Below are 16,936 nucleotides of genomic sequence, written 5' to 3'. Positions count from 1 at the left end.
AAATTACCAAACATGATGAGTGATGCCTATTATCTCCACCAATAACTATGTATAAAATTCAAATCCAACAAGCTCTTGACAACACACATTATATTGGCTTAGAAAGGGAAAATATCAATTACTGGAAAAAGAAAGATACTTCAAATAGAGCTTCAACTCTCACCTTTCCCTCACTCCCTTCTTTAGCTAATCCATGCTTAAATACATGAGTTAGTTACTAACAACCAAGAAGTGGTTGGTTTGTTGGGGTACTTAGTTTGTTGATTCACTAAACCAACCCCCATAACAAACTTTTGAAATTTCCTATTGTATGCCAAAGTTAGGGCCCGCCACAAAGGCCTTTTAATGAATTTTAATAAAAAGAGAGAAAGAAGGCTCCTTTTGATATTTCTACATATGAAGGAGTACTTGAGAAAGTGTGGAATCTCTTTTTTAATTCTCGCAAATCATAATTATAAACACTTTGTAACTTTACATATATAAGCCTTGGCTAAAATTATATTATCTAGAAGCACAAGTCTACTAAACCATTTACATCTCTGAGGCACACATGTTCCTTGCAAGTATTGTGGTAACCGAGCTATTGCAAAAGATGGTCATGCATAAAGTTGTCTACATCATGAGTTTAAATTGCGGGGGGGCGGGGGGGGGGGGGGGGGGGTGAATCCAAACACATGATATGTACTGAGGGGATTGTAGATGGGCCATAGCTATTAGGAACAATTATGTTCTATTCTATACTTTTTATGCATGAATAAAGGGAGAGTCTCTCTATAACAAGTCTAGATAGGAACTCACTTTTCACCTACTACATTTAACTAGGGAAAACTATTTAGGTGTGATTGGAGATACTAAAAGTACCTTCCAAAACCACTAGTTGTAATGCCTTTATAAAGGCATGTCATCTTCATAAATAGAGTGCTCATTTCTATTTTGTAATTGAACTCTTGCTCCTATTGTGTTGTCACTTATCTCCATCCCTCTTTCAATATTTTAAGACCAAACTCATTCATATAAGATAGCAGCATAATAGTGGTGCCCCAAGAGAAACACCAAGGAAAAGGGAATTCTCTTGCAAGAAAATCTATCTTGTAACATCAACAAGCTTGCTTATCATGTTTCATATGATCACAATGAAGAAAAGAACACCAGGCACAACAAATCTTCATGCAGCATCATGTAGATCTCCCACGGATTTAATAGAATCAACCATATTCTTCAATATCTTCATAAAATCCATCAATAGAACAAAGAAAGCAAAGGAATACACCATCTTTGAATGGAAATACATCATATAGTATTCATCTTCAATATCTTCATAGTCTTCTCTCTCAATCTCTTATATACAATCACTCTGTTTCAGTAGAATTGGCTATCTCTGACTCTCTCTCTCTCTCACTCCATCAATAATACATCATATCCTCACTACAATCTCTCAAAATCACACTCAATAATCCTTATTAGGTCGTGGATACCTCTCCCAAGAGGTATGTCTGATATGAAGAGTCACCAGAGCCACTACAGTGTCTTTTCATAGCTCACTACTGTCACTTCACTATAGTCTTCACTTGAGTCTTCAGCAGCTACTTCTTTCAGCTCTTTTACACTTGTATTCACCTCTTTCCAAGGCTAGAAAACTTTTCCAAGCTACACTCTCATCCATCAGAACACATACAGAAGCATACAGAACAGTCATAGAACAGTACCAGAACAGCTACAGTACAGAACAGAACAGAACAGAGACAGAAGCTCTACAGAAGACCTATAGAAGGTTATAGAAGGTCATCAAAACCACATAACTCATACTTAAACCATTCCAAACTCTCACAAACCATTCAATAAACTTTCACAAGATCTCAATATTCATCAATCAATACTCAATCCCTCCTTACCAAAGATAATCAGAACAAAACAGACCAAAACAGAGCAAAACAAAAGGTATATAGAACCTATCAGAACATCACAGAACCACCAATAAACATCATGATCTTCCAAAACCCAATCAATATCATCCAAAACACTCTCAAACCACTTCCAAACTAATCAATCATCTCATAAAATCAACCATTCAGCTCTCAAAAACAACAAAAATTAGCCAAAAAACAAGTCATTTCAACACTCAACATATCCCCACACTTAATAAGGAAGCGTCCTCGTGACCCAGGAAAAAGGAAATACAAGTGCATTTAAAAGCACAACTTTGATCGTCAATATCTCTTCAAAAAGAATCCATCCACCACGACCTCAACTTATAACCTGTTTCTGATATAAAAATACAAAGAAAGGAAAACCCTTTATACATTAACACTTCTGATTGAACTAAAAATCTCAACAAATTTATAAAGGATATAAGAGTTTTCTTCTTCTTCATCAGCATCAGCTGCAACTCTCCATCCACGACCCCATCACCACAATTCTCCAAAATGTAGCTCGCACACGAAATCCAATCCAATAGGAAACCACCACGTTCGTTTTACATAAATGAACTCACAACACAAACACTACACACAACCATCGGAATGACTCCTTCAAAAAGAGAGATTTTCATTAAAAAGCATCCACCATACATTGGAAAGGTATCAATGAAGATGATCCCTCTTGAAAGATTAATGTTGTCAGAAACGATCCATAGACAAGGATTCATCTACAAAGTTTTTGGGAGGATTTTGAAAAAACTAGAGACAGCACATCCTTTCCAACAGGACCAGGTATCTGTTAGGCAAACAGAGGGCATGAAAATACAATATATCCAGCTGTTGGGAATCAATGCTTACATTGACATTCATGCACAACTTTGGAATAGGCTTAGAATCATTATGAGAGTGCCTATGCATTTAGGCCAGGTACCAAGCAAAGTGAGCAGTTAATCTCACTGAGGGATCTGCAGACTATGAATACTGCTGAGCAAAATGAACATAGTTCTGATAAGCTTGACTGGAAGCTGTCCATTCTCCTGGAATTACTGGGCAATTGATCTGAGGGCCTGTAAGGCAATCATCCAAACTCCATCCCCGTCTTCTGGAAATCTGATTATCAAACCCGTCACAGTCACTAACCAACTGAGGTGGTTGAGATATAGAAGTGTTAGGAGAAGGTAATGGAATAAGAAAAAGTGGATGAAGTGAGGGATAGGAAAAATCATAAAAGGAAGAAAAGGTTAAAGAAGGAGTGGCAGAAATTTGGAGGGAATCACTAAGGAAGGGTGTTAACTGATAAATAGGAAATGTGGAGGGTACATTAATGGATGGAGAAGGATAGGGTGGAGAAGGGGAAAATACCCTATCCTCAATAAAGGAACAGTAAGTAAAAATGGGAATGTGAGGGAAAGATGAAGGTTGAAAAAGAAGGGGGAAAATAGTTGTGGAATTAGATGGACAAAGGGAAAGATATATAGCATATCGGTAAGCCATTTGTTGGTAATAGAGGAGGGTAGAAACAGAAGGTCCTAAGAGAGATCATCGATGATAGGCATCAAAGAAGGTAGCATCAAATGGATTATGTGTTGAAAGATAGGCTAAGAGATCCATCCTCAGTTGATTAGTACTCTGGGCAAAGGTAGGAGCTATGTTTTGTCTTTGATTGAGGACCACAGAATCAATCATGGGATGCCACGAATTATCATGACAATCAGCCACTTTGGAGGAATAACTCTGGAACATGTCAGCTATGCGCAACTCCAAATGGTTGACATACAAAACAGCTTGTAAGACCACATCCCCCACATACCATGCCATATCCACCTCATCTGGAATTAACAAGTCCCCTCGTAGATACATGTATGACATCAACATGGTATCTGGCATGACAAAATCTTCAAACACCATTCTTACTACCTCTGTCAACAACTTAGCAGACCAAGCCCCACTCCATCCATCCTCTGGAAGAGGTAAATCCATCGTGGAAAGCTTCATGTAGAAGACCAACTTCTGTAAGTGGTAGTGGACAAAGAAAGAATGGTCGGGGGAGACATATTCCTGAAACTGCTCAAATGTAGACCATAACAAATCCATTCTAGACTGCAATCTTTCCACTTTATCTTGGAATAGAGGGCACAAAGTAGCCTGTCTCTGAAGAGCAGCCAAGTCCTGTTGTGAAAGAGGAGGAATCAATGGAACATTAGGGCTTGGAGGAACAGAGCGGGACTTGGCCAGTTGATCTTGTAACTGCTGGATTTGGGAGGCTTGGGATGCCACTGTGTCATTAGCAATCTGTAAAGCTAAAAGTTTGTCATCTAAGATAGCTTGGAACTCCTGTGCTTCTCTGGACATCCTCTCCTTCTCCTCTGAAAGGCTAGTAACCTGGGATTGAGCCTCTAGTAACTGGATCTTCAAAGAAGAGATCTCATCACTTTGGGTGGTAACCAGTTGGGTTTGCTGTTCCATTTGCTTAAATAAATCTGCTAGGGTATCCTTAGCAGAAGCTAACTCAGATGTTGCCTTATGCAACTGGTCCTTAGACTGCATGAGTTCTTCATAAAAAGATGCGTATAGCTGTTGAACACAGGCTGTCACTGACAATTCAATGGAACTTTGAATATCTTTACAGAGGAAAGGAATTGCATCTCCTGAGACTAGACTGTTCAGGGAGGGAACTGAGATCTCCAATGAACCTTCGCGATGGGCTCTGAATAGGTTATTACAAGTGAGATACCTAGGGAGATCACTGCCAGAGGTAGCAGGAATGGGCACTGAAGGAAGAAGTGAAGGAGCTTTATCCGCTACCCTCTTCAAGCGTTTGCGCTGTATGACCAGGGGAGGCGGAGAATCATCATCCTCTATATCAATAGGTTCTGACTCATCTGAAGGTGGAGGAGGAGGTACTGGATCTGATGGAGGAGGTGGAGGCATAGTCTTCTGTAAACCTGAATAGGTCAAGAAGGCAGACAAATATGATCCATATGTGACATTGGTAACATTACCCCTGGTGACTTTGACGAAATGCTGATCCATTTTAGTGAGGAGGTAAGTGCTCCAATCAATAGCAACTCCTTTCAACACCATCCTGGAAGCTGTGAAAAGCTCTTTGGACAAGTACTGGGATGGCGTTTTGGCAGGCATAAACCTGTCCTGGAGAAACTGACAGATCGTCTTCCATACGGGATCAGTGATCATAGAAAAGGAAACTCCTAAAGAGTTGATCACCTTCTTAACATCGAGGATTTCCCTGGTCTGCTTTTGCAACAGCTTCAGAATCTCTTCATTAGAGAAAAGCTGACGAGTGGTAACAAAAGGTTCACCTTTGGAGGGTAGAGACAGAGCCTTCCCTAAACCTTGAGGTGTCAAAGTCATAGAAATTCCCTGGACTAGTCCTGTCTTATTCCTGTAGGAGGCCAGAAACGCATCACATAACGACGGATCCTCTGGAAGCAATAGAAAAGAAGTAGCCACAAAAGCAGCGAGTCCCGCCTTCGTGAGAGGCTCAAAAGTAAGTAGGGAAGAGTAATCTCTACTAACTAGTGGGACGTACTGGATAGGGGGAGGAGCATGAGAAGGCGCCATTCAGATGGTTACACACACACCACAAACACAGACAATCAAGGAGAATGCCTGCAAAGCAACAGACAAAAAACCAAGGATAAGAGAACAACCAAACAAGAAAACGTGATGCAGCCAACTAACCCCAAGCAATCCACAGCCTAGAAAAAAAATTCGACATGACCTTGAGACAAATGCGACCAAAAGCTTCATGCGATGCATCAGACAAACATCCAGAACCCCGTATCAGGCAAGAAAAGAAAAAACTACATACCGTACCCTTAACCGTAACAAAGACAGTAAACCAAAACAATACCACATCTGACACATATCAAGACTACATCGGTGATAACCTAGGACTGGACCAGGAAAATAACTCTAATGACTGCGCATACCCATCCCACGAAACGGGTTCATTAAAAAGGGAATTAAGTGTAGTGAGGGGGGATTAATTTAATGAAGGGTTTATTTTAATAAATTATTAAGAATGGGTGAATTTTTTTTTAGGTGATAAACCTTAGCAAGAAAACGACGGTTCCTTCTTATAAATTTAATTACCAATTATTAGGTTAAAACGGTGCTTTAAGTCAAATCCCGGACTGCAACACCCAGACTGGCTCTCTAAATGCAAGTTCATTGATTACAAATTAAGGTGATATGGAGCGCTTTTTTGCCAGCACGTGCTCATGTGACGGCTGGTTCATTGTAATTAAAAAATTTAAAGTGCCTCTGTAGCGCACGTAGCGCGTGCTAAGTGAACGGTGGGTTTATTTTAATTAAAAAGTATGTGTGTGTTTTTAGCACGAATGTGCGTGGAAACTGTGGGTGAATAAAGAGTTCATTTTAACAATTAATTTGTGATTAAGGGGAAAATGAAAGTAAATAAAGCACATAAAATAAATACCTGGAAGGGGTGTGTATGTAATGCAGGAATGCGCACGGAAGAGTCCCCCAAAAGAAGTGAATCTAGTAAAAGAAAAGTAAAGACCTCTGACGAAACAACAAAGACAACACCTTAGTGGAATTGTTGATTTTTTTTTATTTTTTTTTTAAAAAATTATAATTTGTGATTAGTTATGGTTGGTTTGTATTTGTGAGGTTATTATGTTTTGTGAATGCGTTTTGTTGGTTTGGTGTGTTGGTTGTTTGTTTTTTTTTTAAATAATAATAATAATAATAATAATGAAATCAAGATATATAACACATGAAGATGTGATGAAGGGAAAAAATGAAAATGCAGCCATGAAGAAAATATCCACAATTGAGTGTATGAAAATAAAATAGAGAGTTTCTGTTTTTTTAACAATAGGGGTACCATGTAGGATAATATTTTAAAGTGAAAAATAAATGGAAAATGATCAAGGGAGGTGAGGGGAATTTTGGATAATTTTTTAGAAGTTTTTAGAATTTTTCTACTATTTTTAAATGAATTTTTAACATTTGTTGGTAATTTGGGGGATAAATTGGGAAATATGTAATTTTCAAAAAATTTTAGGGGTGGTAATTTCCAGCAGACAAATTTCCAAAAATTGGCAAAAAGCGAAGGGAATTTTTAGAAATTTTTTTGAATTTTTATGATGTGGAAATTGTTTTATAAATTAATTAAATCAGTTAAATCAGGAAAATCAGCTTAATTGGGTAAGTAAGTTGAAAGTGAGTCAGCTAAGTCAAGGTAGGCTAGATAAGTCAGGTAAGTCAAATCTGGTCTAGTCAGGTTAGTCAGAAGGAAGAGGGGTTAGTTAACCTAAGGAGGGTTAGGGTTAGGGTTAGGGTTAGGGTTAGGGTTAGTTAACCTAACTAGGGTTAATTAGGGTGGGGTAGGTTAGGTTAGTTAACCTAACTAGGGTTAATTAGGGTGGGGTAGGTTAGGTTAGTTAACCTAACTAGGGTTAATGTATCCAACTGTAACTAACTTAGCTAGGGTTAGTTAAACTAAGCTAAAGTTAGGTAAACTAACCTAAGGTTAGGTAAACTAACCTCAGAGGCAGTTAGGGAGGAGGAGGAGGACGGCGGCGTCCGCCGTCACGGGCGACACCGGCGGCGTTTGGCGGCGATCCGGCTGGCAGACGACACTGGCGAGGGGCGGCGTCAGCCTACGGACGACGGGCGAGGGGCGACGTCAGCCTACAGATGACGGGCGAGGGGCAGGCGGTCGGCGGCGATCCGGCCTGCGGACGGCACTGGCGGCGATCCGGCCTGCAGGCGACGCTGGCGAGGGGCCCAGTGGTGGCGCTGGCAGGAGGAGAAGGAGCGGGAGGTTGATGAGGAGGAAAAAGGGGGAGGAGGCGGCGGCGTAGGCACTGGGAGGAGGCGCTGAGGCAGGAGGAGAAGGAGCGGGAGAAGGGAGGCAGGAGGAAAAAGGGGGAGGAGGCGACGGCGTAGGCACTGGGAGGAGGCGCTGAGGCAGGAGGAGATGGAGCGGGAGAAGGGAGAAGGGAGGGGATGGAGGGGAGAGGGAGGGGATGAAGGGGGCAGAAGGAGGGAGAGAAGGAGGAGGAGGGAGGGAGCGTGGGAGAAGGAGGGGAGAGAAAAAAAGAAGAGAGAGAGAGAGAGGGGGGGCAGTTGAAGGGGGGGTCTAGTGGGGGAAGGGGAGGGGAAGAGGTTAATGGGCAGGGTATAGGGAGGGGTACCCAAGGGGAGGGGTAGGGGGAGGGGTTAATGGGCAGGGGCCCATGCAAGGAGCGTACCCCCTCGTCCCGCGCGCGTGCGCGGGGCGAGGGTAAAAAAATTTACCGCGACGGGATTGAATGGACGCCCGAATACGAGGACGACACACGCGGATGCGACCAGGACGCGTTAAGACGCGTAAAATCGAAAAAGGGCACGTTCACGCGCAAAACGGATGCGCGAAAACACATAAAAATAACGAAAAATTAATAACTCCCAATCCGGACGTCAAAACGAAAGAGTGTAAAAATAAAAAGTGGGCAGGACGACAGGGGGAAAACAAGGAAAATATGTGACGGACGTTCCGGGAAGGGTAAAGGGCGGTCACGTGCAAAAAACACAAAAAAATGAACCAAAAAACGCAATTAAAAATTAATATCGGAAGATCCGTGCATCGGAACGTGGTGCAGAAAAAAGGAAAACTGTGCAGAAAGACGTGCCTGACAATGCTATCACATCAAAACAGAGTTCCGACTGAGATAAGACGCGTTCACGTGGGAAAAACCCAAAAAACAAACCCGAAAACGGGATCGGAAATTAATATCAGACGAACCGTTCGCCGGAATGTCAGGCAATAAGAAGAAAAAAATGTCCACACGAAGGAATGGCACAGGATTGTCACGTTAAACCGCAGTTCCGGTGGAAATAAGAGGGGTGTACATGTGAAAAAGTCCAAAAATACGCCCGAAAACTCATTTAAAAATTAATAAGTAAAAATCCGAAAGGTGAAAGAGGGGAGAGGAAAAAGGAAAAAGGTGAGGGAAGACACAGGGGACACGGCTGTCAAATCAAATTGAAATTCCGATGCAAACAGGGCAGGGTGGGTGGAAAAGGAACGGTCGGGTGGGAAGGGACCCCATTAGGGTAACAACAAATCATGGCATACATGCATGAACAGGTTAAGGCATATGCAGAGGGGTATACAATGTAGACGCGCAGGGACGCGTCCCCACACTTAAGACCTTAACGGATAGGGTTAACCGAGCAACAGGGACTTAGGACCACGCCACAGACCATCCACTAACGTCCCCACACTTAAAACATGACCGTCACGAAGAAACCAAAGTGGGAGGATTAGAAAAACTTGGCCCATTTTGTCAAGAAGCAAGGTTGAGTGTCGATGGCATGGCCAGTGTTGTTGTCGGCGCTGGAGGGACCAAAAAATCTTCTCGGCACACGTCCGTCATGGAAGGGACCACGCGGCAGCACCCAGGGAGGTAGCTGATGGAAGGAATCGCAGGAAATGCGTTGTCGATGATGAGGGATACTACACTCAACTCGCAGTCACTCAAATGGAATGAAAGAACAGTCACTCGCCCCATGACTAATATCACTCGAGGAAGAATGATTGAAACCCATATCGCATACCCGGTTTAGAAATCAACAGGGGAATGGTGCAGAGGGAGTATACCAGGGTGCACAATTGATGGTGCATTAGTGAATCCAACCCGTCCGGCATACGTGCAAGGAGGAAGGCAAGGGAGCCTTACAATGCAATGTACAAAATAGGGTGATGTGTCTTGTGTTGACGGTAGAGACCCATCCCGTGGGTGCACAGGGAAACTGGAACATACCTGACTCCAAGTGTCGTAACGTCCCTCAATCTCACCTCTCGGTAATTGATTGAAGAAACTCCAGTCACACTCAACCCACCCTCTATCTCATGCTCTGTTGATAAATATAGAAGGGCAGCCTTTTCCTAAAACTCGTTGATGTAATCCTCACGGTCACTTGTGCAAAGGTTGTATGCCTTGTGGGCATTTGATGGTGCAACTGTGCATCCCGCCCTGTGTTGGCATATGGTGCGAGAAGGAAAGCCAAGAAGCCTTATGGTGCAGTGCACAGAAACAAATCGTGCTTTGTGCATTGAGAGGCCCATCGTGTGCGTGCAATACTGCAGTCACACTACTCACCTCTCATTTGATTTGAAGGGAAAGACTGGTCTGTCGCCCCACCCTCTGTCTCACTCGTTGTTGATAGTTACAGAGGCAACCCATACTCACGTCCCTATCCGGTTAGGATGAAAGCTCACGTCACTCAAGGGGTTTGTCGATGAAGATCATGTCATCAGTTGTTGAAGAGGTGTACCCAGGGAGGTAGCCATCAAATCGAACGTTGTGTTGGACAGAAACATGTCGTCTACGAGAGGACAGGTAGACACTCTGTAGAGAGACCCAGGACACAGTGTTCCAAGGGAGGTAGCTTCGGAATTGGATCCTAGGGATATCAATCAATGAATCCATTTTCTGGACTGCTAGGTGTTGCCACCTTTTCCACAGCTAGCTTCTCCCCCAAGGGTGTTTACCACCTTTTCTTGGAACGAGGCCTGCTATGACAGGGAATTGCTTCCTTTTCTCTCATAACAGATTTGTTTTTTTTTTCTCTCTCTTTTTCTTTTTCTTGTTTTCCCCTATTCCCGAGGGTGTTTCCACCTTTTCTCAAAGAATAGGTCGGCATGACAGGGACCTAAGTCCTTTTCTCCCATGACCGATATGTATATTTTTTTTTCTTCATTTTTTCGAATTGAGCAAGGGAATGGTAGAACTACCATTTGTCAGAACTAACCTTGCCACTGATGCTGGTGGAAAATAGAGGATAAGAGATCAAGGCTGGAAGGTGGAGTTGAGGGGACAGAGGGTTGCGTCCATTTCATCAGGAATGACTGAAGAACAGCTATCAGAAGTAGCATCATAAGAAGTACAGTGCCGCGCCAACGAGGGAAAGGATCAAGTGTCCGTAATTGTCAAGATCCCCAAGGAGGGAAGTACTTCTTTAGGCGATATCCATTGATCAGAAAAGGATCATCAAAGGCATCAACGGTTTGCACTTGGATAGAGCCATTAGGGTTGACGGCAAGTACCTTATAGGGGCCCATCCACCACTGTTGGAGCTTGCCAGGAAAATTGCCAAATCGTGAATCATAGGCTAGGACCAAATCACCTTCTTTGAACTCCTTGTGCTTGATGAAGCTATCATGGTAAGCCTTGCGTCAAGCTTGCGTGGCTTCCATGCACTGTAGAGCCATCCTACGAATTTCGTCCAAACATTCCAAGTGCAGGAGACGGCGTTGCAGTGAATCATCGTCCCCCAAACGCTCTTTGATAGCTACTCTCAAAGAGGGTAATTCCACTTTATGGGAGGTTCTATACGCCCAGAGGGCCTTTGTAAGTCGATCATCCCAATCACGACGATGTGCGGCAATCGTTCTTGTCAGAATCGAGCAGAGGATGCAATTGGTGACTTCGACTTGGCCGTTGGCTCTAGGGTAATAAGGAGTGGACTTGCGATGGTGGATCTTATACAAGTCTGTCAACTCTTCCATGACTTTGTTAAGGAAATGAGTGCCTCTGTCACTTACCAGCTCTAAGGGACTGCCAAAACGGGTGATGATATTCTCGTACATGAACAGGGCCACACTGTTACCATCCTCCCGCTTTAGGGCTTTAGCTTCACACCACTTTGTAACATAATCCGTACATACAAGGATGTATCTGTTCTGCTTCCTTCTGGTAGGAGGGTCGATTGGGCCTACGAAGTCAATACCCCACTTCTCAAACGGCTTCAGGGGAAGGATAGGTTGCAGTGGCATGGCACTTGTCTTCGTGGGTTTCCCCATTCTTTGACAAGAATCACATCTTTTACAGTAATCATAGGCATCTTTGTGAATTTTAGGCCACCAATATCCTGCTAGCATAGCCTTCCTGGCTGTAGCTTCTCCTGCAAAGTGACCTCCACATGGCTCATCATGGCAAGCCTTCAAAACAATCCCAATTTCATTTCCTACAACACATCTTCGGAGCACTTCACCTTTGCCTTTCTTGTACAGTGCACCGCCTAACAAGGTGTAGGGGGCTGATTCTAGTATAAGCTTCTTCCTCTCCCGACTAGAAATGCCAGGAGGATACTATTGGGTTGCCAGCAGATTAGCAATGTCTGCATACCAGGGAGTTACAGTTTCTACCAAGAATAGGGAAGCATCAGGGAGGTCTGGATCATCCTGCTCCTCGTCTGCAGTTTGTGGGATACGCGACAGATGATCAGCCAAAACATGGGAACGACCAGGCTTAGTAATCACCTCAAAGTCGAACTCCTGGAATAAAAGGAGCCATATCATCATTCGTCCTTTCACATCTGCTTTTTTCATCAGGAAGGATAGGGCCTCATGATCCACATAAAATTTAAAGTGGGTGGATAGGACGTAATGGCAAAACTTTTCCAGGGCAAACACCATTGCCAAGCACTTCAGCTCTATCACTGTATAGTTCCGTTCCCTATCAGTAACTTTTCGGCTTGCATAATAGATCGGTTGATCCAACTTCGAGGAGCCCTTCTGGCAGAGGACAGCACCTAAGCCTTCAATTGATGCATCAGTGTGTACGTGAAACTCTTTCATCCAATTAGGAGGTTGCAGAATGGGTGCCTCAATCAGACATTGCTTCAAAGTGTAGAAAGCTTTGTCACATTCTTCCGTCCAAGTAAACTCTGCATCTTTCCTCAGAAGCTTGTGCAAGGAGTTGCCTTTGTCGCAAAATGGGCTATGAACCTTCTGTAGTAACCCACATGGCCTAAGAATCCCCTCAACTGTTTGAGGTTGGTGGGTGCTGTCAAAGCTGCAATCTTTTCGATCTTTGTAGGGTCTGTTGATATCCCTTGTGCAGAGACAATGTGGCCCAACAGAACTCCAAAAGAGACCCCAAAGATGCATTTGTCGGGGTTGAGGGAAATCCCATACTCCCAGCATCGGTCAAAGCATTGTTCCAAGTGCTCCCAGTGTTCACGGATCAAACTATAGACACAGAAGTCATCCAAATATACCTCAATAAAGTCGTATAGATGATTTTGAAATGCAGCCATCATAACTCGCTGGAAAGTAGCAGGGGCATTGCAGAGCCCAAATGGCATCACTCGATAAGCGTAGGTCCCCCATTCTGTGGTGAAGGTTGTTTTGGATTGGTCTTCTTCTGCGATCTGCACTTGGTTGTATTCGCTGAATCCATCCAAAAGGGAATAAAGCTCATGTCCTGTCGCTGTATCCAACAGTTTGTCTGTAAAAGGGATAGGAAAGTGATCCTTCTTTGTCTTGGAATTAAGCTTTCAGAAATCCACACATATTCGCAATTTGCCATTCTTCTTGGGTACAACCACGATGGGTGAAACCCATTCACTATTTTCCACTGGATAGATGAACTCGGCTTCCAGAAGCTTCAGCAGCTCTGCTTTCACCAATGTGGAATAATTCGGGTTCATTCGCCTCTGTCGTTGCCGTACTGGCTTGGCATCAGGCTCCAAGTAAATATGATGTTGACATATTGTGGGATCAATCCCCTTTAGGTCTTTGTAGGACCATGCAAACACGTCCAAATTTTCTTTCAACAAGTTGTACAAGGTTGACAACTCCTCTTCTGGGAGACTGCTACCCACCTTCAAGTGGCGTTCAGTGCCTTCTGCATCCACAAAAGTTAACTGCCTTTCACCTTCTACTTCACGGATGAAGGTTCCACGGACTGCTTCGGGATAAAGATCCGACTCCTTCAAGGGAGTGGTGTCCTCTTCTGATGTCCCACGAGAACCAATTTCTTCTTTTGGTGGAGACTTAGGTTGCTCCTTGAGATGTTGAAATGGATTAGAGCTGTTTCAGGTTTGGTTTCAAAATTAATTACCTCTTGGCTTGAAGACTCCTCTTCTGAAGATGACACATCCAGGAACGTCACATAACAGGGACCCTCTGATACCTGTTGGGTTGGTGGGATTGGTGCTTGTTGGCATGGTGCATCATCATCATCTTTCTTCGGCAAGGATGGGTTAGGACGGCATGAGCTACTGCTAAAAGACGGCTTGTTCTTCTTAACCCACGTCTTATAAGAATTTTGCATATGAGAAAATCCATTTACTAGACCAAATGGTGCCATCACCATTCTGTCCCATAGCATTGAGCTCGTCTACTTCTGAAGCTTCTGGAACTTCTTCCTCAAATGTATCCTCTTCAAGTGGGATAGATTCTTCTGGCTCACTTTCATCACCTTCTTCGTCCATATCATATTCATCCTCTTCTGTCTCTGTCTCTGCTTCTGTTTCTGTCTCTATTTCTGCTTCTGTCTCTGTAGGTGCTCTGTAACAGAAGAACAGATTCTCTGTTTCCTCTTCTGCCTCTATCTCTGTCTCTGTTATGGCCATGTAACAGGGAGAGCAGTACATCCATGCTTCTATCTCACTGTCAGAAGTGATTTCAGAAGTCATTCCTGGTTCAGGCAGGAAGTATTCACCCATTGATAATGGCTTTGCATCTTTTGGAAGTCGGCTTATAGTATCCACTGTTAAGGAATGTGCCACTGTTTTCTTGGGAAGGATCTGTTTGACAGCATCTTCGTTTGCTGATGTTCCATCCGAAGCCTCATTAGGGGAGTCAAAAGATAATTCCAAGGAGGTGGATCCATGTCCTTTTTGAGAACCATATAGCTTCAGTACCACTTTATTGGGTCCTCTACCCAAGGTCAAGGTTCCTTTAAACCAATCCATCCTTGCTCGGGCTTCAAAAAGCCATGGTTTGCCCAGTAATAGAGGATAGGATGTACCATAAGAGTTTGGCTTCACCACCAAATAGGTTAGCCAATAATCTTTTCTAGTCACTGTAGTCTTTACATATGGGAGAATGCCCAAAGGCTTGATTCTACTCTGATCCGCCAGTCTGATGAGCCATTGGGTTGGTTGCACACCTTGTAAGCCTAGATCCTTCATTGTAACATCCATCATAATGTTTACTGATGAACCACCATCAATCAGTGAATTTGAAATGAAGCAGCCTTCTATCCACACACGAGTCTCTGGGGTACCCGGATCTAGGAAAGCGTTAGCCACATCCACTTCTTTGACAGGCTCTGGAGCCTTGTTGGACTTTGTCACTGTTGAGGGAGTAATCCTTAAACCACGTCTTTTTGTCAGTATACTTTTGAATCTTTTCCGGCAACTGGGAGACAACATCAATAATTGTCGGAATGTGAGGTTTGGTTTAAAGGTATCTAGATCTCTGACTAGATCGTATTCCTTAATAGGATCCACTGGCTTCTCTAACCGGTTAGGGAATGGGGCAACACCCATTTTCATTTTCCCTCTTTCTTCCAACAGAGGCATCATGGGAACTTCTTCTGCCACTTGTGGCACTTCCGCCTCTTCCTCTATCTCCTGGACCTCTGGTCCTGCCTCTGTAACTCTCTGTGGCACTGTAGTGCTCTGTACGGCACTGTTAGGCTCTGTTCTGTTCTGTTCTTCTGGTGGAAGATTGAACTTCACTGTTCTGGCTGGAGGGTTATTTTCTTTCTGGATAGGTGGTTCCTTCTGCTTTGCACGCGTGATGGCAGCAACTTCCAATTCCACTAAATTGGAGGTAGGCTCTTGAGCCTTGGCCGGACTATCAGTAGCACTGTTTTTCAATGGGGCTGGGCTTGGACAGTCTTTTGTAGTGTGGCCTTCTCCTTTGCATCGACTGCATAAGGGATTGTAATCCACTGACCTTCTAGGATTTGGACAATTTGGTGAAATGTGTCCCTTTTCTCCGCATCTGTAACACTCCACTTCTGATCTCTGACCACCGCCAGACTGTCTTCCTCTATAACTTTGAGAAGGAAATCTTCTGGGTCTGAAATTAGGACCAAACTCTCTAGGCTTGGGTCCAATATCCTGTGTTGTCATTTTGGATTCCAGCAAGTTGAATCTTGCATCTTCTTCCTTCCTTCTCCTATCATGCATCTCCTTCAGAGAGCAAATGTCCTCTGTATGGTTCTTCTACAAATAGTAGGAACAGAAGGCCCCAGGAATGGTTGGTTTGCGTGTACATTCAGTGGCTAAATGGCCTGCTTGATGACACTTACCACACCAAGTATTTGACCACATCACATCTCTTCCTGCTCCTACAACGTTGGATATGCTCGCGGTATTCACTTTTAGCGTCTGTAGCTGCTCTGTAATTACATCCATCAACTCCTTTTTGATGTTTGCAACTGAGTTGGATAAATAATCCTTCAAGCTTTCTCCTCCTGAGGCACTGGCAGGAGGGTTTTGAGGAGTCTCTGTAATCACTGCATAAACCGGTTGGGCTGGTACAGAGGGGTCTCTGTTCTGGTTCTGATTCAGAGCTCCTGTTTGAACTGTTGGCTGTTGGCTCCAGTTGGTAGGATTCCACTGTTGCTACTGATTTGGCATTGAGGAAATTGGTTGGGACCATTGTTGTTGTGGTTGAACCACCATTTGAGGCATGGATGGTGGCCATTGTGGATTTGGTACACTGTACTATGATACTGGGGACATCTGTTGGTAAGGGTAAGGAATAGTCCCTGGAATTGCATTTGGTGGATACATCATTCCTGGCATCAGAGGAGGTAGGACTCCTCTTCCTGTATTCATCGCTAATCTAGCTTCCACTTCATCGTACAGTCTTGCACCTTCTGTTGCAGCTTGCAGAGTGGCTGCTCTTTGCAGCTCCACAAACTTACGGACTTTTGGTTGTAATCCTCTGAGAAAAACCCCCTTCTGAATGCTGTCATCTAGATTATGGTTAGTCCATCTCTTTAGGATGGATTCCATTCGTGAGACATAAGCTTCCACTCTTTCTCCCGAAGACTGACTTAGGTTCATAAATTCCTCTCTCATCCGCTCTTCAAAACCTTCACGCCTGAATTTAGTGAGGAAGGCCATCTTCAGGTCGTCCCATGTGCCAAAAGTTCCTGCTGCTTGTCTCTCATACCACTGAAACGCCGTGCCCTTGAAAGTGGCGGGAAATATTACCAACCAATGCTTAGGGG

General features: G+C 43.7%; 1 pseudogene; it reads left to right on the top strand.

Annotated features, from left to right (window-relative positions):
* The window catches only part of LOC148028502 (protein ENHANCER OF LHP1 1-like), a 98,720-nt pseudogene extending 90,949 nt beyond the window's left edge, over nucleotides 1–7,771 (top strand).
* The last annotated feature ends 9,165 nt before the right edge of the window (nucleotides 7,772–16,936 follow it).

The sequence above is a fragment of the Lygodium microphyllum genome, chromosome 11 (genome assembly GCF_053477565.2).
Source record: "Lygodium microphyllum isolate KBCC chromosome 11, Lygodium_microphyllum_v1.1.10, whole genome shotgun sequence".
Classification (NCBI taxonomy): Eukaryota; Viridiplantae; Streptophyta; class Polypodiopsida; order Schizaeales; family Lygodiaceae; genus Lygodium; species Lygodium microphyllum.
Note: the sequence above shows the minus strand (reverse complement) of the source record. Positions and strands in the feature narration are given on the sequence as shown.